General features: G+C 39.4%; 1 protein-coding gene across 1 annotated transcript in view; it reads right to left on the reverse strand.

Moving 5' to 3' along the window:
• FAM110B (family with sequence similarity 110 member B) overlaps positions 1–23,300 on the reverse strand; it is an 82,711-nt gene extending 59,411 nt beyond the window's left edge. Inside the window, exon 1 of the mRNA XM_059815289.1 lies at positions 23,277–23,300. The gene's annotated coding sequence lies outside the window, so the exon portion shown is untranslated. The remainder of the gene's footprint in view (positions 1–23,276) is intronic.
• Positions 23,301–25,981: the final 2,681 nt, after the last annotated feature.

Consider the following 25,981-nt stretch of genomic DNA (forward strand, 5'->3'; position numbering starts at 1 on the left):
CGCTGGGGCTCGCAGGCTGTCACCGCTGCTTAGCGGGCTGCTAATCTAATTATAGCCGTTTGCCATAGCACAGGGCTGCTGAGACATCGCACACTGGGAAATGAGAGCTGAACATATTACACCTTTTAGCCAAAAGCATCAACGTCGGGGATTGTTATCAGTCTGGGTGCATAAAGATAAAATTCCTGTTTGGGATTTTTTGTTGTTGTTTTTCCAAATGACTCGCCTACAAGGGGGTTTGTCTCCGTTGCTGAAAAAAAGGATTATTTAAGAGCACTCTTTCAGAAGCTGACCACTTGTAGTTTGCTACGTTTGTTAGAAGGAGACAATAAAATGCAGCAGTTTATTCTGCCAGTAGGCATTCTTCTTTTGAATGTACACATTACCAGCGTCACATACACAGTAGATCTCAGATCAGTTTATGTACAGTACTTCACAATCTACAACGTAGACCTCAGATCAGCAAGGCACCACACGCATGCTTTCAGTGCACAGTAGCCCCACAGAAGTCAACAGGACCCCCTCTGTCCTTTACATTTACATGTGGGCAGACACTCAGATGACCTAAGGGCTTCTGTGTGCATTGGCACATAAAGTCCTAACCAAGCTTTCACGAGGCTATGGTGGAAATGCCAAGGAAATTTTTGCCATTATGCAAAACAACTGAATTCATTTGGAAAATACTTACCATGAGCAAATACTCCTTAGAAGTATGGGGAACTAACTCAAAGTAACCCTTACATGCATCTTATAAATATGTAAGTCCACAAAACTAAGGAATGTTATGATCTCAGAGATCACTGTGTATTTGAAAGATGCTGAGAGCTTCTACAATATCAGGTAAATAATCATGAAAAAAAGATACAGGCACCTGTAGTTTAGTCTTCCTTGATAGCATGTTTCAATTAATCTTCACTCTGATTAGCACAAATCAGAAAACAACCTTCTGAAGTTTCCCGTTCCCACACGGTTCATATAATCACCTAAGCTCTACACTGACCAAAAGGTTTTCAAACGTCAGTGGCAATGTGGAAGTACACAGACCATTTCTCAGAAGTGTCACTGCCAGCTGTCTCTCATGAGATACAGTACATTTTTCATGACCAATATTGCCAAAATATCATAATGCTACAGCATTATGCATATACCAACTTCAGTGGAACATCTTAAAAATGTGTTTTAAGTTACACATAAAACACATTGATAAACATTATACTTACAAGACGCCGAACCCCACTGCTATAATGAGTTCCTATGTGCCCATACTGGCATTTTTCCTAATTCTTTACTCTTATCACCAGCACCATACAGCATCAGGCACAGTCCAAGTACATGATATTAAAGGTTGTTTATAAACATTTTTATCTGTCATACATACTTCAGTACAAAAATTGTATTTGCTACTACATAAAATGTTACTAATGGAACAAAACTTCCATGTGGTAACAGTGCAAGAACATATTTATTGACAATATGTAAATAGCTGTCACAGCTTGCTTAATCTGCCAGTGAAAATTGCTCATAATGAGTCGTTCTGTGCTAGAAACAGACTTCATCTCTGTAAGAAAAATATTCTCAAAGCTATATATGGCTAGAAATAAAAATGAAATGCAGAAGAGTGACATTTTACCCCTTGATTCAACTTGCACTCAACACTAAGTTTTGTGTTGCAATAAGTGAAGGAGGCTATTTTATTAAGTCTTCCTTTTCAGATTACATCATCTAAGGACCTCATCAATTTTTATAAACTGTGCTTCTTTAAAATACTACAAGAATATTACAAGTTACTCAGAAGTACTGCTTGAAGCCAGAAAACTATGTATTTCATGAACAAAGGCAGGAGGGGCAGTTATACAAAGGTTAAAAACTTAGTTTAAATAGAGTTCAAGAGAATGGGAAGAAAAGGTGCCCAACTATTTGACGATCAGATCCATAATGATTTTTTCTAACAACATTTTGCCAAAGGTAGCAACAGGGGAACATGACTGCTAGTCTTGACCCTAAATCCTCTGATCCAGCTATTGGGAATGTTCAGTTTGCTAAGCAAAGGAAAAGATACACGCACAAACAAAATAAAGAGAATCAAAGAGACATAAATCATTCCTTTAATCTAATTCACCCTCACAGACCACAAAGGCACCTACAACAGGTGACAAAATGACCAAGAATCCTGACACAGGAATTAAACAGGCTTTAGCTGACATGGGACTCTCAGTTTTGGTTCCCCACCATGCAAGCTGCTATGCCTGCACATCCCCTGTCTCTGCCCAGCAGCTCCCCAAGCCCTCGCTGCTCCCTCCTGGGTGGGTCCAGCACCGCTCCCCAGTGGTTCAGGTCCTCCATTAGGATGTTTCCCCATCGACAGCTGCAAAGTTGCATTTCAAGAGACACCTACTTGTCTCTGCAACATAATCAACATTCACTAAACCTCCATGCTTAGCTTAGGAAACCAGTCAGAATTCTGAGTCCAAATGTCAGTCATGATTTTAACAGTCACTTTGATGGTTGGAATGATGATCTTACATGATCTTTCCAACCTTAATGATTCTGTGATTCACATGGACCAGTTCTTGCATGTGTGTTCTGGTGTTGTTCAATTTTTCTCATGTAAAGAATGCCTACAGGGACTAGAAATGTGCTCAGGTTTGCAAATGTATTAAAGCACATTGTATTTCAAATGTAAAAGTAGTGGCTGGCAGTGCTATGCTTCTGATTAGGCATGTGCCCAGCGTGTTCAGGGCCAGAAAATCTCTCTTACCAATGTACGGTATGAACCATTCAAAAAATCGCCCCAAAACTGGGCAATGATGTTATGTGTTTAATAAGTTTCTAACATTCTGTATAAGATTTTCTTCTGGTCCATGTCACTGCTGATGAGAAAAATGTCCTGCAAGTCATTGTTATATTCCTGCTGTCAGTCTGATTTTCCAGGGAGAAGGGCTACTTTTGGTGACCTCCTTTTCACAGGGATTTCAGTGGAGAGCATGGTGATTCTGAATTGAAACGATATAACTTAGGCATGTAGCGCACTATAGTGTTGCAGAATTTCTCCTCATGGGGTTGAACTGAGTGCCAACAATATATTTAAGGTTGATCTTCAGATGAATTCACCCTCACTGGAGGTGTTCAAGAAATGTGTGGACGTGGCACTGAGGGACATGGTTTAGTGGGTATGGTGGTGTTGGGTTACGGTTGGACTTGATGATCTTGCACGTCTTTTCCAACCTTAATGATTCTGTGACTCTAAACATCGTGATAATGTGCTGGGCAAGGAAGGCGTGGGGAACAGCACCGCAGGTCTGATGTTTAGAGCCAGCGATGGCTCATGAGGGTCCACATTCAGCAAGTGGCTAAAACTCCAGCTGAGAACAATGCAAAGCTCTACCAGCCTGCCCCACTGCCTGTGGTGACCACACGCGAGTGCCTGGACCATGCATCAGACCTGGGACAGGATACAGCCACATATAGGTGTGCCAGCAAGAGGGGCCAAGAGAGGTTTCATGAGGACACAGTCAAAAGAGATTCCTCAGCTCCAGCAAGTCTCCGTCGGAAGCGAACAAATTGTGAAAGGTATGCTAGTTGGCCAATATTTGGCAGACTTTCATCGAAAGCAAAAGCCTGTCCCTGGCACAAGTTATTTGCCTGTGCTAAGCTTCAAGTTCCTGCTCCTGTGCATGGAAACAGAAGGTCTGTACAATGTTTTCAGAAATTAAAAGCAAGCTGGGTTTTCTCTAGCTCTGTTCCTTGACAGAACAGTTTCGATCAAAGTTTTCAAAACCATATGGTCTGAGGCAGATGCCCGTCACAGAGGGGAGGAGAGAGTAAGACCTATGGCGGTATGATAAATTAATCATATGACGCTGAAACCAGCATCTTACAGTGAAAACTGCCTAGCTAGAACATTAATGAAGTTTACACTTCATTTAGACATATCTAAGTGAATTAACAGACAGATGACTGTTTTGGGAACAAATAACTTTTTACAATGTTATGATCACTTTTATAAGTACTTCTATATCGAATTATTTCAATACAAAAACATTTAAAATAAAGACAATTTCTGATGTGTCTTGCAACTAAACAGGTTTCATTCTGGATACCACTTAACCTTTGACTTAAAAATATACCAAATATTGCTTGGAAACTGCTACCTCAGTTACTTAATTAGATTTTGCAAAGTATAGTAAACATATGGAATGAAAATGAGTTGAACAAAAAGGCTGACGAATCAACATACTACATTTCTAAAGGCAATAGTGTGTATATTTCCAAGATGTAGCCTTGAGAGGTTGAACTGAACTGATTACTCTAATGAATATTTTACTTGGCTTGATGCATTCATTAGACTTTTAGAAGTAAGCTAAACCATCCCATATATACACAACAACAAAATTCCAAGATATTTGTATGGCACCTTTTACATTTACAGATATTAAAAGATGAGAGGACAATTTTCTCTTCCACAAATTTTTCTACATTTCAATTTTCCTTCCTAAATAAATTTATCTAGCATTATTTTCTTTTTTGTGTGAAAATTGCCTTTGATTTTACAAGAGTTATTTGTTGGGCTCTATCCTTTCTTAGCAAGTACTTGGTAGAGTTTGGGAAGTCTGCAGATTGGTGGTAAACTCATCACAAGACACATCATCACTCATGGAGGAAAATAAAACATAAGCCTACTGTTTGCCGTATAAACTTTTCTCAGGAAGTCACAAGTGCCAGACTTCAAGGTTAGCACGCAGCATGGAAAAACCTATGTTCATTTTATGAAGCACAGGGACATTTCTTGGCTTGATCCCGATTTCAGTCTGGTAAGACAGCAGTTACCTGTACATGTGAACATACATGTGTGTACATATCAACGCTATCGATCATGTTTTGAAGTTGGTCAGCTAACCTGCAACTTCAGGACTTTTTTTCAAATATGCTAATTATATCTCTAAACACCCCAGATAGTGCTTCCTCTGGATGCTTAATAACATGCAGAGACATCTCAATATTCAAGCCAGAGATTCTCTGCAGGACGGCACTGATTCCTACAGAGTATTTTTTTATAGCATTCATATTCACTTTTTTCTCAGAATCGTAAAAACCAAAAAAACCCACACACCCACATTCCAAAGGACATTACCATCCCTCGCCTCCAGAGACCTACACGTTGGCTGTATCTTCATTGAAGACCCAACTGTCTGAAATGAAGATACCAGTCCATCACTGCCACCTCGGAGAAGCCGGGGAGGAGCAGTTAAGTGGTCAGTGAGGTGGTTTCATCCTACCACTGATGGATGCAGTAAAGGAAGATCTGAAGTGAGGCCTGCAGAAGGTTTACTATGCTGAGCACTCGCACTTTTCCCACACAAACAGACGTGGAAGAAAGCAGTATTATTCTGTTCGCATCCTTAAGACCATAGAAATCCCAAATTCAAATGACAAGTCATTGTAAAGACTTCGCATCACCCTGAAACTTGCTTCCTGCCACATATCACTCCAACACATCTCCATCCCAATGTCAGCCTTCCATTTCTCCTCAACTTCCTTCCATTTTCCTTCAGTGCAATGTTTTCTTCCACCTCTATACCATATTTCAGCCATCACCTCAAACTATATGAATATGCTTCATGCCCTCTTGCCTTTCCACCCTACTTATTTTTCCCTCCACTACCTTTCCTGGCAGCAGAGGTGCAGTCCCTTTCAGAAGGCAACACACCTGTGAGCCAAAGACTGTCAGCCTGTGAGCCAAAGACTGCAAAATATAGTATAGAAAAAGCAGCCTCTGCTTCCAAAGACTCAAGCGAGAAGGACACGTTAGCAGACTGTAACAAACAGGTTTAAAGAGAGAGAGCAATAAAAAAACCTGGAACATGATGGATGCAATATGCTGAAGTCCTAACACAAGGTATAATGGTAGCAAAAGTCAACTGCCCACAGGGACATGCGAGGTTAAATCTACATTGGAACAAGCCACAAGAGGGCTTCGTAAGCACTTGATGTGGTGGAAAACAGGGATCCCAAGAGCATGGCTTAAGCCAGAAAGCTGACAGACAAGTACATATTTTCCTCAGCGGAAGAGCAGAAAACAGAGCTTGCAATATAATAAGTATACTACCAGTACCTCCACATAATTAATCTTCATCACCACTGCTGGCATTTTCTCTTCCTTCTCTATTTAGTATCATTTTCACTATGACCACCTTACTGCAATGGGCGACACAATCTGATGCTGAGTATATGTAACTGCGATATCTATAGATTGGCCCGGGAAAACTTTAAATGCAAGTCTTCTGTTAGATGACAGGTGTAATTTTTCAAAAATGCCATGCTGCAAAGGGTGCAAAAGCTGAAGGATGAAGTGCAGCATTCCTCCCTTTGAAGGAGAAACTCTGTTAGACTTGCTCACTTCTGTAATTAAGAATGTTATTTCCAATTCTGAGTAGAAAGCGCAGCTCCAAGGCTTTCTTTGATCCTGTGTGACGACAATGAAGACCCATCAAGCTTTCTAAAGCCCATTGTTTTTTTATTCTTCAAAGACTGTTTTCTGCTCTGTTTCGTCTCTCTATGTGAGAAGGTGTTTATGTGCAGCTGCAAGACAGAATTAGAAAGCAAGTTAAGGTGCAACTATTGGAATATGAAGTGGTTCCTCACAGATGCTAATGCGTATAGGCATTCGCTCAAAAATCGCCCTGCTGCCAGCCAGCTCACCGGGAGCTCAGAGACTGCAAATCTTCGAGACTTCAAGTCTCCAGTCCACACCCATATTTCAGAGTTTCAGAGCAACTCTCAGATCTTGTTGCTTTACACAAGAGTTGAAGATACTCAGCACAATAAATCCCAGAAGAAAACTACCTTTGAATGCAATGGCTTTGGTTATCATTTCAAGGCTAACAAGTTTGAAAACAGCCTACTAAACTTCAAGTCCTTTTAGCCAAATGTAAAATAAATTTAGATTTTAATCTTAGAAAGATTGTTAATTGAATGACTAGAAATTATCTCCATATAAAACCATCAACTGTGACTCAATATATCAGAACCCAGTCTCCCAGTCTTCTTAAAGAAACCAGAAGCATTTTGCTGGCACAGATGAAAAGCCTCTCCAGGCTCCAGGAAGAGAAGCTTAATTATTTAATAGAGCAAGCCAAAAGCCCTTTTATGAAAGGGTCTTCAGGATTCTCATTCCGTATAATGTTCCTGAAGAAGAGCGTACTTACATTTCGGGCAGCTTGTAGACCTAGCAGTTAAAGTTTGCAGAGCAGAAAAAAATCTCAGGCTCTGCTTCCAGGACTGCTTGTGGCTTTTAGCCAATCCTCTAATGCAAAATGAGCACACAAGTCACATAACCAGGTCTATGAAAAATTAGTATAAATGAGGACAGATGAGTGCCCACCCCTCAAGCCTAGAGACTCCCCACTCCTTGTTTTCCACCCTTTCCTGACCATTTGAGCAGACACTCGCCTCCCTGCATAGTGCTCCAGCCAAGGTGAGGGGTAGAGTGATGATTCTACCAAAACTAGCAGGGGAGCTAGGGAGTGCTCTGAAGATGGGAAACATGCACCAGGGGAACTCTGTCACATCCTGGGGATAAGTTACTTACTGGTCTGCCTTCCCAAACCTTTCTTCGGCAAAACAGCAGGCATTTTCTTCACCTTCCCTTCCTAGGCCTGGGGGCAAAAAAATGTTACCCAATTTCTCCACAGCACATGTCTGCATGGCACAGTAGCCTCACACAAGTCACCACTTGTAATACTATTCTGTCAAAAACCAGAATTTCTTCAGGTGGCCATCCTTATGAAGTGCTTGCTGCCCAGAGGATCAATCCCAAATCAGATGGAGCCTTTTACCCCTTTGTTCCAGCTGCAAATCCCCAGTGCTTCCAGAATAGGGTTCTAAAAGCACAGGCATCAGGATCTTCAGTTTTACATTAAAAAAAAAATGCAAGTATGTAACAACCTTCATTTCACTGTCACTGTAATTTAACACTGCTGACACACACATCATTTTAGTAGGCATTTATTATTTTGGCAATAATTTATATCAACATAATATTAGGAATAAAGCAGGCTAATGGTTTTAAGTCTGAACCTAGTCTTCACTGCGAACTGAAATACATTTTGTGAGCACAAGTATGCAGCAAGTATGCCTCATCATTTCTAATACTGTACTGTCCCATAAAGAACAGCACATTCTTGAGATCATTGGTTTCCCATTACCTCAAGCAGGTGATGTCTCAGTGATGAGTCTAAAAGTCCCAAACATGTCAGAAGCGGAAAGGGAAATCAGTAATCCCATAACGACATAACCTTAATGGCATAACAATAATCCTTTTTTGTCCCTATAGAAATTAGGTACAAACATGAGAAAATAAGGTCAAAAAGTGAGTACTCAAAATTAAGTGAAGTCAGAACTGGAGCTTTCAGCCTGTCTCAAACATGTACCTCCTGCATGGTCTACAACATTGTAGTCTTTAGGAAGTCTCTCCTTGCTCCCCGAACTTCTGCCTTAATCAGAGTCTAAAGAAGCCGCCGCTCTAAAGCTAATCAGCACATAAACCAGACACTGATATTTTCAAAGCAAATTCCAGCAGTCTGTAGTCAAAACATAAGCAGCATAACCACAGTAAAAGGGCTGCTAGAGATGGGAAACACGAGCAAGTTTCAAAGTTGCGTAAGTGTTTAACACTGACTTCACTGTACGTATTATTTGTATTTTATAACAGAAACCACATAACTATGAAAAACACTGCATAACTTAAAAACCAGCATAATTTCTACACTCAGTTGGACTGCCACATGCAATCCCACCCATCAGCTTAAATATTCCTATTTGGAAGGACCAAGGGTAAGCAATGTAAATAACCCTGCATATAGTACTGAGTTTTCACACTGATCAGTTCAGCACATAAAGCTACAGCATGCACATGGCTAACCTGCAAAATCTAACCATTTATCTCACTTAAAGTATTCAAGCTATTCTGGGTACTTACAACTGCCCCATTTATATAAGTCTGTATCTGTTTCTTTAAAAACAAATTGAAACAGCTTTGAAATATTGATGTTGAGAAGAAGGCTCGTTTTCTCTTTGGATACTTGGAATATAATCATCCCTTGTAGTAAATTAGTACACTGCATCAGGAAACAGTAGCTTCTACTGTTGTTTTGCATCTCATCAATACAATGAGACAAAACCCAAACAAACTGATCTATAAATACTTTTTTTAAAGTATCTAAAGTTAGGGTAAAGGTTTAACTATATTTAGCAGCATCTGCTCATTCCGAACATGGAATTTAAACTGACATTTACAGATCTGAGATTGCATAAAGGAAAAGTCTGAAAATTATCTTTCACCTTTTGCAGTAGTCACAATTTTTTTTTAGGCCTCTCTATACACATTTCTTCAACTCCCAATGAAAGGGGAGATTTGGAGTAAAACCAGAGACTCCTTCAAGTCTTCTCAATGATATTGTATACTAGAATATCTCATGTCTCCCATCCCATGACATCTCCCCAGCCTTCCTGCAGCTGAAGTCCAAGTTAATGTTTGGCAGAACTTAAAGATAACTTTCTCAAGTAAATAAAAATACAAGAGGAAAAAGTATCAAGCCAAACTAACCGGGGATATGCAAGATGGACTGGAAATAAAAAAAAAGCCTAAAATCTGTAGAAGCTGATGGTGGTGAAAGAGATGTACGCCTGCACTTCAGAAGTTCTCTATGTCAAAAAAAGCCCAAAAGAACAAAATCAAGAGGAAAATGAAAAAATCACATGCCCAAAACAAAGGGGCAACAGAATCCACACCTAACAGATATCAACAGGCAGAGAAGTCCAGACAACAAAGTATGCCTTCTAGGTGGCAGTACATCTTCGCTCACCTCATCAGCTTTCAATGCCTGCCAGAGGCAGATCTATAAAACTTGTGAGGAAAAAAGTAGAACTATCATTGTTGTATACTTTATTTGCATCTCACTACTACAAATCTCAGGGGAACTTACCCGTAACTACTTTAAAAACAAAATTATCCAGGCAAGCAGCCTGGATCCTTCCCAGCAGCAACACAAGCAGCAGCTCATACTTACTAATTGTACTTCTTGCAGTGTGGACATAAATCTATTTATCTGTAAAAAAAGTTAATTTACATAGTCTTCAAGGCAGCCAGATAGAAAAAACAGTACTGATTTCATGTCTGACCCCCTGCAATTCAGCACTTCAATCTAGTGAGCTAAAAAGGCAGACATCCCTGTGTCTGCAGCACACATTTTCTCAATGGAGGAGGAAGGTAGTTGAGGCTGGGGTCATGCCTTGGCAAACACCAACCACAAAAATGAAGGTACTGCTGGAGCTGGTCGCTATCAGGGACACAACCAGCAGGGCAAACCCCACAGCAAGTAGCAGAGACAATTAAAAAAGATACCACCTCCAACTGAAAAGTGTAGCCTGTTGGCAGGTGGGCTTACGTGTTTTGTGTTTGAAGGTACTGTGAAAGATGACAGAGGACTTACCCTACACAAGCCCTGACCATCAGAAGAAAGAACCTGTGAGGCTGTACTAGTGAGAACACTTGGGAACACTTCCCACATTGTTTTGGGTTTTTGTTTTTCTAAACATTAATGAAACTCACTGTAGCTTAGAACTGAGAAAATGAAGATAGAAACACGGATAAGAAGATAGAACAAAGCTAAATATAGGTATAGTTACCTGATGCTTTAGATAACTGGTGAGTCATTTGAGTACTTGCACTAGAATTAAACCATTTGAAAATTAAAGGCTGCTGGTGTGCAATCTATAAAAGAATGGAAGGCTACATTACATGCATATCCAGGCTATATCTCATAGATCCTTTTTTCCCCCCTCCTCCTCAAGATTACCTGTATTTTATGATACAGGATGAATCAATCCATTTTGTTCTTTATACAAAGTTCTTTAACACAAGGAATACCATTAATTTGAAGAGACTCAAAATATTAAGCTAACAAGATATGAAGCTATCATCATTCAGGACTCTATATACACAACTTCTGCTTCCCTTAACCCTGAAATTTAAAATGTTGACTGTGACTAAAATAGATGAGTGCGTGCAGTAACTTGGCATAGTCATAAGCAATCATTCAAGAAAAATGTGATCTAATGCTTGTAATTTAAAATTATCTTGCAATCTGACTTACAAAATAAAGCAAACAAAGATATCATTCAGGTGAGTCAACATTTTCATTACAGGCTGCCTATCACAGTGAAAACTCAAGCATTTATCACAGTGAAAACCTCAAGCATTGCAAAAGAACATGTTCTTGTAGAAGTAAGTTATCAAGATGTAACTCGAAACAGTCACAAAGTAAGCGCGGTGTATATAGATTTATTAATTTCTTCGAACCTGTTCTTATTAGTAGAACACAGAAAGAGAAGACAGACAACAAATAGAAAGATCTACAGAAGACAAAACCCTGCTGGAATAATCCACAGGTAACAGAAAACTTCATTTAGAATTGATGCAAATATATCAGGCTTGGGTATCAGAATGATTACGTTTTTAATTCCAAGCAATTCTGGATAGAGATAACTTAAATCACAATGAAATGCCTGACTAATTTTTGGCTGAGGTCATGTATCTGACTTAGTCTTGTTTTGCTCAAGCAGTCCACTCAGAGTGCTTCTGATCAAATACTGTTTATATGACACCTGAGAAAATACTTCTCTCCTCTGAAAGTTTACAGCACCTAACCTAATACACATTACAAATTTTGGCTGCAACAAGCAGCAGCAATGAAAAAGACAAAGCTAATTTTTTTTTTTAATTTTATTTTTTAAACAATATTAAACAGATCTATGCATAAACATATCTCTTTCTGGAAAATACCTTATAGATCAGAAAACTATTTTTAAGATGTTGGCACATACAAATCAGGGAAGGCTGATTTAGTTTCCAGACTGTGCATTTATCTAGCATAAGTATTTATGCTTATTAAGTCTATTAAGAATCCTATTATTAAGGTTTAGGTTGGATATTATGAAAAATTTCTTTACTGAGAGAGTGGTCAAACACTGGAATAAGCTGCCCAGGGAAGTGGTGGAGTCACCCTGGAGGTGTTCAAGGAACATGTGGATGAGGCATTGTGGGACATGATTTAATGGGCATGGTGGTGTTAGTTGATGGTTGGACTTGATGATCTTACAGGTCTTTTCCAACCTTAGTGATTCTGTGAAGAAGCTTGTTAATTGTTGGGGGTAACAAGCTCTTCTCATGCCATGGTGCCACCACAGGAAGACTCAGGGACAATGGTGAAAACATAAAATCAGCTATGAATGAGTTCACTGAAAAAATATTTTCTATTCTTTGTACTCTTCAGACTTAAATGAATCAGGAAGCCTAGTACTAGTTCCTGGGGAAAAACTAAACAGGGATTCTTCTCATTCAACACACACTCTAAGAAACTAACAAACAGGCCTGAGTGGAAACATTTAATTTTATCACGTAGCAGGTAATTCTGGATGACCTACCATGATAACCACCATGACATCCATGGAAGGATAAGGGCTATCTTGAAAAGCTACATTTGGTGGAATGATGAAACTTCTGGTAAGCTGGGAAACAACCCCAGAACTGGCAACAACAGTGGTAAAGTTTCAGGAGGACTGAAGTCCTCCACTGGAAGTCCACCTGAGGCTCACCACGTTGCATGTAAAGAGAGCTGCTTCCCTCCACGAAGAGCTCGTTTCACTGCAGAAAACATGCAGCCTCTGCCTTCTGAACAGCTCAGTGCTCCATATTGCTACTAGTCAGCACTAACCAGGGTTAAGTGAAAAAGCCATGGCAAGCATTTAATGCTCAAGATTAGCAGTCAATTGTTTAATGTGACCTACTGGCACCATTTTGTACACCAAGACCCTTATGCAACCATATCTGGTAGACACAACAGGAGGGTTATGCCACCTAATGCCTTAATTCTGTAAACTTTCCCACTCAGACAGGGCCCCAAAAAACTTTGTGTTAAACAAAAATTAGATTCACCACAGGAGTTAAATTCCTTTACAACAGGGAGAAGATTCAACATGATCAGAACAGAGAATACAATCTCTGTCCTGTATTACAAGTTTTCGGAATATCCTTCTTCATAAATTTAAGTTAGTCTTCCTTTTAAAAATTTTTACGAAGTCCAGAATTTGGTTGTTGTTGGGTTTTATGGCTCTTTCAGGGAAGTAATAAAATCACATACATAGTATTTTGACAGTGTACTTCTGGTAATTAATGTACCTGAAAATTTCATCATCGTCTCTGAAAATGTATAGCCTGAAGAAATAGCAGGAACACCTAGTTTGTTTAATTATTAGCAGGTGGGGGTGGAAGATCTGTGCATCTAAACTTTACATGTGTCACAACTGAAAGAAAAGCTTCCAAAAAGAACAATGCTTGTAACTCATCCTGAGTCATTTCTGCATATCAACACCGAGTAGTAGCTGGGAGCTTATCAAATTGTTGGTTGTTGTTTTGGGGGTTTTTTTGGTTTTTTTTAGAGTTCAACTATAAAAAACAAATCGGGAGAAAAAGTAGAGGCAATCCACACACCTCTGCCCCTCAAGTCATCTCCTCTAGAGAAACTGACTGCAGAAATTCAGGTCAACATGAGACGATCCAAAGCCACAAAACTCCTTTACATATCTGTATGGCTTCCAGCAGTGAGTGCCCAGAGCCAGCTGGGAGACAAGGACAGCTCAAGACAGCAAGGGTCACGACGAGTACTTCACTGGATACTGTACTCCAGTGTGAATGCAGCTCTCTTCTCCAGCTGGCAGCCATACAAAACATTGTCTTTGATCCCTGGACACTCACATATGTGCTCAAAGATTTTTCCCTCCCATCACCATTTTCTTCACCACCTCGGTTTGGAGACAACTAGTGAAGGGTGGGACCTGACTACTTTTTTATCCCAATGAATGCTCATTTCCTTCCTTTTACTAGGTCAGAACTTCAACATGACATGATGGAAAAGGCTAAGACCTCAAGGTGATCATCCTAGCACTGTGGGGCACCTTAAGGTTTGAAAGCCACATACAATGCAGGCAAAACAGTGCTGGAAAAGAATTTATTTCTCCTTCTGCAGTTGATGACCTTCACGTGACTACTAGTCTGAGAAAATACAAAGCACTGAATACAGGAATTCCAGCAAGGACCTAAAGTCCAGATATATCTGGCGAAGAAACAAGAAACGGTGAATTGATGTTTACAAGTTTGTGTAAACTGAATAGAAGTCTGAGACTTAAGATGAGCAGAGTTCCCTGGGTATGACTTCACGGCTAAGAGACTTTCTTGTAGTTTTACGAGTGCCATTGTACATAGCTATACATAGAGATATGATTGTCTTCATACTATTCACTGACCTCTCTCAGTATCACAGCAAGCTTTGCAGTTCTCTTTCCCCCCATCATCAACTTCAGATACAGTTGACCAGTATCACAATAATATGGCTGGGTCTGAAATCCCTCTGAGAAGTGTAAAATGAGCAGACACCAAACAAAAAACAGGAGGAGATGGCTCTAGCAGTGAAAGAAGGATTAATCTTACAAGATCTTGTCCCTTCTCCTCCCTGCTTCTTGCAACTTTCCATTTCTTCACATGCTGGCCCACCCATTGTCAGGAAGGGCCGATGATTTTGGCTCATTCTTTAACCTGACAGAAATCCCCTGCCAGACTCTGTCGTCTCACCATTTCTCTCACAAGCCCTCAACAGACCTGTATCCCTCTTCTTTTCTGTCCTTTCTGAAACACTAACCACGCTCCAGAGCCACAGCTCAGAAAGCCTCATCTCCCTCAACTGCTTTACTTTCACACGCTGTCCGAGCCTGGCCCTCTCTAGTTTTGCCTCTCCACCAGTGTCTCTGCAATCCTCTCTCCTGAGCAAGCTTTGGTGTCCATCCTTCCTTCCCATGACACCACTCACCCCTACAGGGATCCGCTCCCTCCCCTCCTGCCCCATGCCTGTTCCTCCTTCCCCCATGTCCTAAGGTGCCAACTGACCCACTTGCCCCACCCCTTTGACCAACTCAAATTCTGTCATTAAGGAAGGAAAAAACACAGCTTCCAAACACAGCTCAGCAGTGCTGCTGAGCAGAACAGCAACTTTAGTCTTGCCACCAGCCACTTTCTACCACCACTTTCCCTCTTCCAGGGCGACATGTTTCCTCTGCTGGCCTCCCTCCTCAACATGCACAACTGCTTTGCTCCTGCTTGATGGCCACTGAATAGGAACGTTGGATAATTTTGTGTTGGGTATATTAATGTGTGCCTAAGGAACAGTAAGCCCTTTATTCTCACCTCAGGTATAAGGTTTTAGAACAATTTGGAAGACAAGAATAATGAAGGACACATCAAAAACTGGGAAGTAGGGTGCACTGCAACATACATTTGCCAAAAGTATATTGGGCTAGACTAGCCCAGCACCTTTCCTTAGCACTGATTTTTATAGATAATGGTAGTGCGTCTATTTAATCAGAAATGGAAGGAATAGCAGCAGCATAAAGTGCAAGTTCAGTAATCAAAAACTGCTAAAAATGGCAATCATCAGCTGGAAACAAGAAAAGAATAACAACAATGTGCATGTCAGTCTCGACTATGAGCTGCTGTTTTGAAGCCATTTGTGATGGGGGTCCTGGGCAAAGGCTATCCCAGGAAGAGAAAAACATATTATAAATTATGAACTTTCAGTAAGCTGGAGATGTGCAACCTTTTCCTCTGAGAAACAGAGTTAAAAGAACAGCAGAACATATAAACCAGCTGAAGACAGGAAACCACTAAAAATTTTAAGCCACATTTTCAACTACTCCAATACCTTCAGCAGAGATACTTCAGCAGACAGTCAAGATGAAAGCTTGCACCTTTCAGAGGTGCACACTTGGTGAAAAACATATTATCAAGAAAATGCAGTTTATTCACCAACATTTCTCCTTTGAATCAGCAGGGACACAACTGTTCAAAATACCGATTAAAGGAAACAACCATTCATTTTGAGGAACAAGATTTCTACAGCTCACAGAAAACAGACGTCAAGCCTATCACATGTAACACGTAATGTAGTGTGCGTTACCTGCAGTATAATCAGTAAGATGAGTATACACCAATGAATTCATGCATCAGTATTCTTTTGAATAGGAGTACAGTCATATTTTTATATCATATAGTAGAGCTGCAGCACAGTGTAAGAAAAGTTGATGCCAGCAGAGGGAGGCAGTTGCTCTCCAGGACGTGCATCTCCACATTCCCCGATGCACAGTAGGAAGCCAAGGAGTTTGTTTTTGTGGAAGTGAACTCACCCCTCAGCCATTGTGTAAATGTGGCTTTAAATCAAGCTGTAATTAGATTTTGCTGTATTTAACAAAACGCCTCTTGTTGCTCCTCTTTTCCAGCTCTAGACAGGAAATAAATGTATTCGTGAAAGAAAAAAGGAAAAAAGTTTATGCCTCTTCCCGGAGCATGTCCTGGCACGCATGCAAAAGTAAGTACAAAACACAAAACAATAAGCTTACGGGACACTCAGTCTTCACATTACATAGGAACACAAAGATCTCTCAGCTGGTCCCCTGATAAATGTCACCTCACTTTTATCAACGTGCTGCTTCACCACATTAACCTTGTTAAAAGATACTAAGAGTCCAACACTTGGAGTCTAGCTTTTCTCCATAAATTTAACTTACTTGGCAGAAAACACAAGTGGAAATCTTCTGCTAAAGACTCAGGCAAACTAAGACTGCCACGTATTCATTTTAGGACAGATCTGTTCTCAGCCTCTTATTTTAACTATTATGGTCATAGCATTCCCATTTTCAACCAAATAGCTTTATCCCCCCTCACAGTCTTTATACAGACTAGCACCCCTAAAATAAAACTGTGTGTGTTTTTTTCAAATCCGCTTTACTGTAATACATCTTGCACAGGGTGGTTTTATTTTGTTGAAGTTCTTTATGGACTAAACTGCATATTTCCACTGCACTTTACATTGCCATATGAGGAACTGCATAGCAAATGAAGTTGAGTCCCCTCAATAATGAACAGGTTTGATTGTATTTTTACTCCAAAGCTTACAAAGAACTTTATGGTGGTGGTGACAAGAGTGGATACAATGGTAAACTGGTGCAAGGAAATAAAGAGGACATGCCCAAGGCCACACAGCAAGTTAGCTACTGATCTAAGAACAAAAAGTTTCTGTTCTTAATCTAGACCTTCTTCCCGGTGAGTCAAAACCTACTGATAGCTATCTGGTCTCATAAAAGTTTCAGGTTCTTTAAAAGAAAGGAAAAGAGACCAACTGCTAATTAATTACTTACATACATGCAACCATTGCTTAGGATTCATTAAGTTATTTACAAGTTACTCATTTTTAGGAAAGTCTGAAAAGCATGCCTTTTCAAAACAAACTTATTTCAAGAACATATGCTTTAATACCCTAATTCCCTACAAATCTTCTATTATGTTGCAAGTTTTAAGAAACCTAAGGCTGGTTTAAATGACTCAAAAGATAACCTCATTCTGAGGTTGGCTTGCAGTTTAATCTCTAAATGGGAAAGATCAAGGTAAAAAGAAATGTTGTGAGTAGATTATCGTCCTGCACCTGTAGGAGATTTCTTACATTTGTTTTTTTGTAATAGCCAAGACTAGCTCTTTCTGAAGGCAGAATAAAAAGTTTGGTTCAGTATTGATCCAAAATAACAATTCAAAAATTCTTATTATGTGCACAGAGTTTCTGCTTCTGAAACTGTAAACTGCCTGAACAAAAGCTCACAAGTATTCAACATTCTAATTCTTACTGTATCTCTACTGATACGAAAAAAGTTGAAAATTACACATCCTGCATAAAAAACCCCCTAAATTTGCCATAACCAAAGAGACTATAGGTACACTTATTTTCGCTCACCTTCTTTGACCCACAGAAAACAAGAGCTTCCCCCTCCTCCCTGGAAGTCTGGAAATTGGTACAGCATAGTGCCATGATCCACAACTGTGGGCAACATTATGAATATTAATGCCTAACCAAGCCAACAACGCAGGAAAAAAAAAAAATGGGGAAGAAAACCCCTAAGGCATGTAGCCATAGGGGTTGTATGGTGCCATAACTAGGAAAGGGAAGTTTCTACACTAACTCCTAATGTGGAAGCATACAATAGGATTAGCCTTATCTTATTTAAGTTTCTTAACAGCAAGACTGCATTCTCCTGACAACGTTCAGTTTCCAGCAGGACTCAAACTCCAAGTAAGAGTCAGTCTTAAAATAAAGTAGCAATAGCTATGTTTGGCAGAGCTGGAACCATGAGGACAACAAAAACAGCCAAAACAGTTTATTCAGGTTTGACTCAAGAGGAAAAACTAAGTTTCAGGCAAGATAAAAATAAGACACAACATACTCAAAGAAGCTTCAAAACTACCATTTTTAGGTCATGCCCTGTACTTTTTCCTGCTTTTCAATTCATATGTAGGAAGGTCAGATCATAAAGTGGCAGTTCAATTCAGATTATTCTCTACATAATAATTAGTGCCTTCCTTCTCATCACTTACGTACTGTTTTGCCAGTCTGAGAATGTTATTTGTATGTATTTATTTCTGAGAAGTTTTTTTTAATCCCTTCAAAGTACCAGCGTCCTAAGCATAGCTATCTCATGCTCCATGAACTTTAGTGCAAATGCTCTAAGTGTTTCTTTTCTTAACAACTTCATTACAGTGTTTATACGGGAATACAGTGCTAGTACTGTAACTGTGCAAAGCAAATATGCTGTAGTAAATGTAAGCTTTATTCAAACTGTAGCTTTAAAAGTGTTTATGGCATACTCCAGCCCGGACTACCAGTGCCAGCGTAGGGAAAAAGGCAAAAGGAAAACTAAATGACAGACCTTTCATGCTAACAATAAATTTTTAACAGTCAAAATGAAAACCTATGGGCTACACGTATTGCCAAAATGCATCAACCTGTCTGTTGAAGTCAGCTGCATATCAGTTCCGGACAGATAGTCTGAGTAGAAATGGCTGAATATTGGAAAAATCTTAGCAAAAAAAAAAAAAAGGGGGGGGGGGGAGTATGCCTCTTTCTTCCTCTAAAGATTTGTGTGTTGTTCCTTATAACACCCTTCCTTGAAAGAGTATTGGGGGGCAGTACCTCTGCTAATTTGATATTCTGCAACACAAGACAAAATTTGCAAAATAGCGGCCAGGGAGAAATTCATGACTATACAAACACTAAAGATCCAGATTTATCACTGACTACATGATGCTAATGCTGAAACATTTTGTCTGTCTTCAGGAAGCATTTCAGAAAATAAATTTAAGCTGTTCAAAATTTCTTGGCAATATCTAATATCCAAGATCTCTATTATGTCTAAGTTAGGAGCTACTGGACATAAGCTGTCCTTATGTTTATAGGAAACATAATAATCACACTGTCCATGTATGATCTCCCATACTATTATAAAAAAAGATTTTATAGAAAAATATACATTCAATACATCTTAAAAATTCAGTATGTACACTATGAATAAAACTATTCAGTAGTTTGAAAATCTACAAAATTGTTTTAAAGAATGTTTGAAACGGTACTGAAATTCAGGCCTGTAAATCTGATGTTTTCACTGGTTTTCCTCCAGATAAGCAAAAATTGTTAATATTTGGAATTTGGATTCACATACTTCTCTATCAAGTCTCACACAGTAGCCTTTTCAAAGAAAATAATGCAGCTGTGAGCAACACTGCTCTCCATCTTAATTGTATTCATTACCACCTTCTCCATCCTCTTAAGAAAAAAAAAAAATACAAAAACCCCTCAGCCCCAGACTCTTATACAACTCAAATCCTCAAATCCCCATCTTTCTCTTTGCTAACCCACCGCATCCCAAGCTACCCCTGCAAAAAGGACCTCAATTCCCCTACAACATCTTCTCAAGCTGTTTATTTACCATGAGATTGTTAAATATATGGGAGAGAAAAATGGTTAGAGAATAAAGAAACCTGGATCAAAGTTACTTGAGAATTGGAAGTAGAAATTCTCTTTTTTAAAAAAGATGAAATGTACTTCTGGCAAGTTAGCGTGCAAGTACCAAGTTATGATTTTCCTTCTGGTAGAAGTTAGCACAACCAGCACACAGACCACCAGCAAGTGACTTCCCAAGGAAATAGAGCAGTTGGGGAGAAAAGCAGCGTCAGGGACCCCATCCTAAGGGCTATTTTAGAAAAGAATTTCTGTCAGAAGTAAAGCACTTAAGCAAGGGTGAAATCCCATTAAGGAAGAAAATAAGAAGGAGAGAAACACCAACAGACTCTTGTAGTAGAAAGTTTAAATAAAGTCAAAGCGATTAGCAGGGGCAGAGGTGAATAGGAAACAAAGGCATAAAAGTTGCTGTACTATGAAAATCTGCACTGTTGGTTTCACTTATTAAGAAAAATTATAGTTCTATTTAAGAACCTTTTTTTGACTGAGCCAAAACAACGCTGTTGCATTTTACCTCCTCTAGCAGAAGAAAATGGAAGAACATTTATTGTTCAGAGCTTCTTCTGTACAAAGCGGAAAATTATTATGCTAGTCCTTAACACCCCTGTTGAATGAAAGCCTGTTTTTTGGTTTTGCCTTTTTTTTGTTTGTTTTTGAGGAAAAAAAGACTCCACTGAAAGGCATACATGGCATGTACATAGACCTGCTTTTGCTGATATCACTACCACAGAGCTAAGTACTTTAATTCAGGAAATGCAGAAAATAACTGAACAATTTGAGAAAAAAAAATCATAAGCAGACTGAACTTGCTATTTTGAAATTCCAATCTAGTATTAATGGCAATAAAGCAGAGAAAAGGCATGAATAAAATCCAACACCATACTATCTCAGAGATACAGCGACGCCTGAACAAATCAAAATCATCAGTTTTGGTTTGCGGTACAGAAGTTTACATTTGAACGCAGCTGGATTGCAGTCAACTAGCCAGCTCCCATAGCAGCACCTTCAAGCTGTATTGATTTCTGCGGAAGAAAGGCATCGTAAATCTGCTTGAGTAGCATTGCGTCATTCTTTTGGTTGACTTGAAGTAGTAAATTAAATGTTTTCCATTAGTATGGTAAAGAAGCTATACAATTTTGTTTTTATTTCGAATACAGTCTCAAGTTACGGAACACTTTAGCTAACTCTGCGGCAAGGACTACATGTTTCATGTTTGTAAAGCCAGCAATTCAAGCTTATGTGAAACCAGATGTGTACGCTGCATAGTTCCCAGGGCTGTGGAGTTTTTTTTAAATGTGTTGCTGTCGATTAAAAAAAGACCCTGCTTTTCAGTTAAATCATAGAATACACTGAAGCAAAAACACCACACTCTTGTGGGGAGGAGAGGAGATGCGGAGAGCAAAGGGGGTGGGAACAGAAGAAAACTTTAAGGGAATAAAAACCACACACACAGAGCAGTGTATGAGCAACACTGTAGTACAACAAAGAGCAGCACAGTTCTGAGAAGCAATAAGCATAACATTACTTGAGGTAACAAGAACTCCTTGATCAATTATTCATATAATTTACAACAACAATTACAGCTGCATCAATGAAAAAAAAGAATCTAGGGCAAATATAAAATCTTCACAGCTATGAAGTGCCCTTGATTTTCACCAGAACATTTGGCTGTCTGATATCATGTGTTTCTGGTTAGCAACACACCCCTCCAATAAAAGGAAACAAGAGACAAAAAGGCACAGAACAAACTGCCTTGCTGGAAGTAGCAACAGTGTTCAAGGCTGCCTTTCAGTCCCGGACACTGTGCATCACCAAAAGCTGACAGTACGTTACACTTCCGTACATGAATCCTAACCACCACCACCCCACTTAGGTACATGCATGCACCCCGTGGGATTATGCAAATACCTTCTATGAAGTCTTTACTCTCTCAATGTGTAAAATTGTGCCTTTTAAATAACATTCAGAAGAAATGCTCTATTTTTTTAGTGCATGGTTATCTCAAATTTTATTGTTTCAGGTACTCCTAAGGTAAATGTAACAAAAGGGAAACAGTAAGGAGAGAATTAATTCTGGGTTGTTTTTTTTCTTCCAGTTTGAAATCACTGTATAATTATCATCAGGTTTTCTGCTCTGCCAAGTTTTCAATACAGTATCCTCAGTTGTTCAAGACAACCTTGCTAGTGGCCTGGAGAAACACAGCTGAAACTGAATTCAGAGAAGTGAGAAGCAGAGAGAAAGGGGTAAGAGGGCCTAACGGTGCTTCGTGGTCTTACTCCCAGGCGCATACAACAAATCATAAGGGAAGGTTATGGGGTGGAACTCTGACCATGCTAATGGGAAAACTCATGCTGATTTTGATTTTACTCTACTGATATCAGGACAATGAACTTTGGTCTAGTTCAGAGCCCTAATTCCAGTCTAAATTAGAAAGATCAATAAAGGATTAACAAGAAAAACATGCAATTCTTCTCTGATGAATCAAGGAATATTTATGTAAGGAACCTTCCAACAATGAAGTTAACACCTTGCAACAGCTATTTTAAAAAAAACGCAGAAGCTGGCAGACTTTAGAAAGATCTATGTTTAATCTTGAAGAAATCTGTGGAAAACGTTTCTACTACTACTCATTTTTTCAGCCAACTCTCTACACAAAGTTCAATTAATCTTGTCAGTATGAAGGAAAGAGTCTGCATATATATCATCACTACATTCAAAATCCTGGCTATCTAACAAAACCATAGCATAGTCAAATCTCCCAAAGTGCCTGGGTCTGCAGCGCTGATAGGTTCAACAAAGTTCTTGGGGTCACATTTTTTTCATCCATCAGCATTTGTCCTTTACAAGTAAGACTGAGTTCTGGATTACCATACTAAGAAATAATGATAGTGCTGGTAAACAGAAATTCATCACATGCAAACCTCATTCTCATCCCATTGCTGAAGATGTCCAAGAGTGCTTCCATATTTTTGTGGCCACTTGAAGCAAGCTCTGAATGCGGCAATTAAAGTGGGATATGTTTCTAAAAACAGAGCATACTGTAGAGCTCTGAAACAGCCTGTTCCCTTGTCAACAAAGAACTGCAGATATATCTTCCTACTAATACTATAAGGAATTACTTCTGGCTCTAGCCTATAATGCACTGTGTGGTTTCTTCCCCCCTCCCCCAGCATTTGCTATGACAACATTTGCACCAGGTAGCGAGCAGCAACACACACAAAAGAAGGAGAAAGCTCAGAGGTGCATTTGTGTGATTATATAGTAAGAAAGTCCTTATTTTGAAAATTGTATCAGTTACTTCAAGTCGCTTGAAAAAATTAATCTCTTTACCTTGATGTAAGATTTCTGAGCTCCTGCAAAGGCTGCCTGGCCTGTTTGGAGGTCTTCACCTTTAGCAGAGGTTTCCAGATGGAGGCAGGTCTTGTCACCCTGGAACTCCCAGAGGCTCCTTGCAGCAGTGCCTGAAGACACAGCAACATGGAAGGCATTTAGCTTCATCATCATGTGTCAAAGACAGGGGTTTAAGTCAGGCAACAAGCGCCCTTCTAGGTTGAATGTTTTGGCTTAAACAACCTAAATTTCAGAAATCAGAAACGTATTTGGAGACTGAAAAGCTGCAAAGAGGTCGTTAGTGATACCAAACAAGCACTCAGTCAGCTGTAGATGTTCTCTAGCATTTATTTTGCTAGTCCTAAGAGCATAATCTCCAAGCTCCGAAATTTAACAGGTGACCTACAGATATCAATTCTGAGTTTCTCTCATGTCATTATTTTCCCCATACTGAAACTTCTCAGAGACACGCTTTGGGAATGCTTCAGAGCAAAGAGCACAAGTAGTGAGACATCAGCTTCTCAGGGGAGTTAGAGTGCTGTGCCACTGCAGGCAAGAAAAGCAGCCTGCAAACCACCTTACCTCCCTGGGCATGACCTCCACCCAGCTGACAAAGCAGCCCTGGTTAAATATGCATTCCAGAACACTGTCTTTTGCTCAGAAAAATTCAGAATAAAAATCCTTCAACTCCACCATCAGAAGGGAAGGATTAACAACGAGACTGCCTTCCTGAAATGAACTCCATTCACCGCTGCTTCTTACATGCAAAACAGCCATACAGAATTTAGTAGGTTACAAGATGTGACCTAAATCCCTGTTTAGGTTTATGCTCTTTTTCTCAACATGCCACCTGAAGTAAACTCAGCTCTAATCATAATACTCTAAAAAGAAAAGTACTCGCATACCTGAGATTTCTGGGGTTTGGTTTTATTTGACAGTATGTGCTCAAGCACCCTCACTGGCACAAGCAGATGGCACAGCAGCTTCTTTTAAGCAAACATTTGTGAGCAGTTTCAAATGATTTTAATTTTCTAATCAGTTATCCACTCTAGAAACAGGACTGCAATCAGATTACAGGCCATGTGATGAAACATAGGGTTCCTTTAACAAAAATCTCAAAAATATTTGCAGAAACTGTTTAAGCACAAATTCAAGAAAACAGTTGTCTCATACAGTTAACACACCAACTGGGCAACAATATTTGTCAGATATCAATTACTTCACGTTTCCCCACTCCCAATCTTTGGGGAACCTGCCTGAGTTTGGGTCTTGACATTAGTACACCTAAGAGGAGGGTTCATTTGTTTTGGGTGGGTGGACGGAGCTTCGCCTTGGAGACTGCTGCCTTTGAAACAGCGGTACAACAGAAATGAGCAACAATGGAGGGTTTTCAGAGACAGACAGGCACCTTCATGTAAGCGCTTATAAATTAGAAAAAAAACAAGAGAAAGATGAAGGCATAAGCATATTCAGAGTGACGTAGCATTACAGCTACTCAGTTATTATGGTACTGTTGTTATACTGTTGTTCTGGTATTTGGTAAAAGAAGAAAAAGTAAACAGCATTTTAAAAACATGGAAAAAAAAAAAAAAGAGATGTTTTCCAACCTTGCTTTGTTTAGTACAACAACAAAGCCCAACAACAGATTACCAACCAAAAACACACTCTTGTATTATTACAAATTATTCTGATATTCCAAATTACTGTATTTTAAGCAGTAATTCTGAACTGACACTCATTTCAGTCTCAAAACTAAAGCAACTTTGCAAGCAAAAGGATGGCAGCAATTCATAGTTTAAGATCCCTACAAGTTCATATTTCACAAGTCAGAGGGGAAAAAAGGGAACACGTCCATTAATTGCAGTTAGTAAATCTGTTCCAGCCATTTTTCTTGGCCAACAGCTTGAGCAAGTTCAAGTACAGGCACTTTTATCTCCAAGCTGAGTGACAATTTTTACAGCTATCAACTGGCCAGGACAAAAGACACTCCCTAAAATCCCTAGAAGGCTGCAAGATGTACTGCTTAAAAAGAAAGACATGTGACAAAATACTGCTGACAAAAAACTTTGTGTCTTTTTGTGCAGGAAAATATTCAGCTTCAAATTCCTCCCCTTCTGCCTGTTGAAATTGGAGTCTTTTGCTTTCTGCTTCGCCATTAAGTTGCTGGTTTAGGGTCTGCAAAGAATACGGGTTGTAGCTTCCAAATTTACATCTGGCGCTGGTAATGTTACCAGTCTCCTATGGGAAATCGTATCACTGAGTTGAATATATTCATGTTTAAAGATGAGAGTATGGTATGAGTGTATGCATATGCACAAATAAAAATATGTATGTTAAAGCAGCTGCACAGTTATCAGTCAGCTTCTCTGAGGCACTCAGAACTGCACTTTAAAAATATTTTTATGAAACTGTTTTGTATTTATAGACTACATCCTGAGTTTCAGCCTTTATCCAACCAGTTGGAGCCTTTTATGACACATGTAGTTTCCTGCTTCGCTGTCCATTATCAAGTCTTTGGACTCTCTTTCTAAAAAGAGTTTTCATCCTCACTTACTATATTCTTCCTCTCTTTCATTCTCTTGCTAAGTCTGAAATCAAAGTTTTAGTACTTACAAAAATACACATCTCAAGGAAGAGAGGGCAAACCTAATTTGGAAGGATCCATGAATGAATGAATGGGCTTCTTATTCTAACAATCCCAAAGG

The sequence above is a fragment of the Gavia stellata genome, chromosome 3 (assembly GCF_030936135.1).
Source record: "Gavia stellata isolate bGavSte3 chromosome 3, bGavSte3.hap2, whole genome shotgun sequence".
Taxonomy (NCBI): domain Eukaryota; kingdom Metazoa; phylum Chordata; class Aves; order Gaviiformes; family Gaviidae; genus Gavia; species Gavia stellata.